The sequence below is a fragment of the Protomyctophum parallelum genome, assembly GCF_964188405.1.
Source record: "Protomyctophum parallelum genome assembly, chromosome: 3".
NCBI classification, from domain to species: domain Eukaryota; kingdom Metazoa; phylum Chordata; class Actinopteri; order Myctophiformes; family Myctophidae; genus Protomyctophum; species Protomyctophum parallelum.
Window position 1 is genome coordinate 7598697 of NC_139698.1, and position 2500 is coordinate 7601196.

Genomic DNA, 2500 nt, shown 5'->3' on the forward strand with positions numbered 1-2500 from the left:
TATCAGCTCATATCTTGTACTGACTGCACTCTGTCTATAGTAATCTAGTATAAATCAAGTCTATAGTAATAAAGTATAAATCAAGCCTTCTACTTTTCAGCCCCCCCCCCCCTCTCTCTCTCGGGAGGCATACATAAGTCCGACATATCATAGGTCCGAAGGGGGTGCCTGCCGGTTAGGTTCAGGAGTGTACCCGTGCTTGCGGTTAGGGTTAGGGTGAAGATTGGGGTAGGTAATCGTTCGGACCTATGACATGTCGGACTAATGTATAGTAACCCTCTCTCTCTCTCTCTCTCTCTCTCTCTCTCTCATTCCTGTTTCCTTGCTTTAGGACCAACTCTGTATCTCAACCTCCGTATCAGCATGTTCGATTCCTGTCCACACCAGCTGTTCTTAGTAATACAAGTCATAAAATAGTCCAAATTGATGTTCATGTGAAGATGTCATGTCATTTGGTTATGACTTATGAATATCAAAGTGCTCTTTAGAACAGGGGTTATCAACGTTTTTGGCCAGGGTCCGGGGTACCCCTGGAAATGCTTTGGCCATGTCTCGATTCAGTAGGTGTCCTGTTTATGCTTTTAGGTGTAAAACCAAATCTCACCGTGAGATTCATTAATCCCTTAAGAGTTAACAATTCTCCCATCATTATACTGTATGTATTTGGCCACCGACCCCCATCTCAAAATATTTGGTCTCAGGACAGGAACCCCCATTTGCAAGAGCCAAAGTAAAAAAATCGATTTAATATATTTACTGCCAAGGACTCGGAGATAAAAGGGTGGAAACTATTCAGAGATTTGACAGGTTCACAGAACCATTATGAATACTTTAGGGTGGTCCTTTTTATCAGGATTGGTTTTCAAAGCAGTGGGCGTATAGGCTACTCTAGGTTTAGCTAGCTGCAGTTGTGTAAACTGTAAAGTAACCAAGTGCATTTACTTTTTTTTTTTACATTGGTACTTTACTTGAGTATTTCCTTCTCTCCACTACATCTCAGATCCAAGTATACAGGTATTGTATTACTCCTCTACATTTGTTACTTTTACCATTTCAGCCCAAAATACATTTCTGCAATTCGAAGTACATTTTGAATTCCGGGCTTTTACTTGTAACAGAGTATTTCTACATTGCAGTATTGATACTTTTGTGAAACATTTGAGTACTTTTTCCATCACTGTTACCTAGTTTTCTTTGTCATCCAATAAGACAAGCCCGTACAAATTCAGTCGTTTTCTTTGTCATCCAATAAGACAAGCCCGTACAAATTCAGTCGTTTTCTTTGTCATCCAATAAGACAAGCCCGTACAAATGTAGTAGTTTTCTTTGTCATCCAATAAGACAAGCCCGTACAAATTCAGTTAAATTAAAATGATGAAGACCGTATAGGTCGAAACATGTCGGTTCAATAAAGTTTTCCTCCTTTTTAACATTGAGGGTGCCCGGATCTCCGCTTTGTTCTATATGTGTTATCCCGATTGATCGCAGGAGCACCTTTTTACTATTTTTACATTTTTTATACCTGCACATGCACCTCCTGAGCACCTGGTTGCTTCCTTGCCTCTAAAATTAGTTTAACTTGCAATGAGAAAACGCGCGTCTGCAGTGCCTTAAAGCAAAGTGTCAAAACTATTAAAAACTATTTCTTAGCTTTGTTTTTACCCTTGCTTTGTACAATTAAACCGAAGACGGAAATGTGTAAACTATAGTAAACTATGTGTCAACTTAAAAAAAGAGAAAAAAATACACTACCTTTTGCATAGTACTGTATGTTTACTGTATACATAATGTCATTCAATGTTCAGATGAATTGAATATGAAGGACCCCAATGGAAACAAGCCATAGGATTTATTGGGTTTTAAATCCTCTTATAGCAGACCTATTGAACTGTACTTTCCTGTGCTTTTTGTTCTACAAACTGCTAACAAAGTATTCAATCAAACAATTCCAAACCCCCCCCCCAAAAAAAGTTATACATATACTGTAGCTAATACATGTAGGCTATAGGTAGCTTGGCGCGAAGCTCTTTGAAACAAATATAGCGGCAATCTTTTCTAAATTAAAGTAATGAGATTTCCACACACGGACACATCATCAGTAAGGCTGAGATCATCTCACTACGCGAGACAGAATACACCGCCGGTTCCCAAACAGTGGGTCGGGACCCATTTGTGGGGCGCAGAGTGGACACATCCGTATGGGTCGCTTTGTTTTTTGTTGATTTTTCCGTACATTTCGTTTTTAATTATTATCATTTCAAAACATTTTCACAAAACATTCAATGTTTTTTTTTTTTTTTTCAGTTTCATGAAGAAATAAAGGAAAAATCAAAGGTGTTATACATACATTAGAAAACTAATATTTAAGAAGTATAGTGAAAATAGCCGATCTGCAAGCTCACAACGTGGCGCAAAGTGAACGCGTCTAATTTCTCTTTTGGGTCTGGACCTGGCAACCAGGCAACCTGGCAACCAGTGGAATACACATCATACCGTCTGA

The 2500-nt window shown here is 38.8% G+C and overlaps 1 protein-coding gene across 2 annotated transcripts in view; it reads right to left on the reverse strand.

Annotated features, from left to right (window-relative positions):
* Positions 1-2500, reverse strand: part of LOC310855929 (ictacalcin-like) — a 35436-nt gene that overhangs the window by 32126 nt on the left and 810 nt on the right. The window lies entirely within an intron of this gene.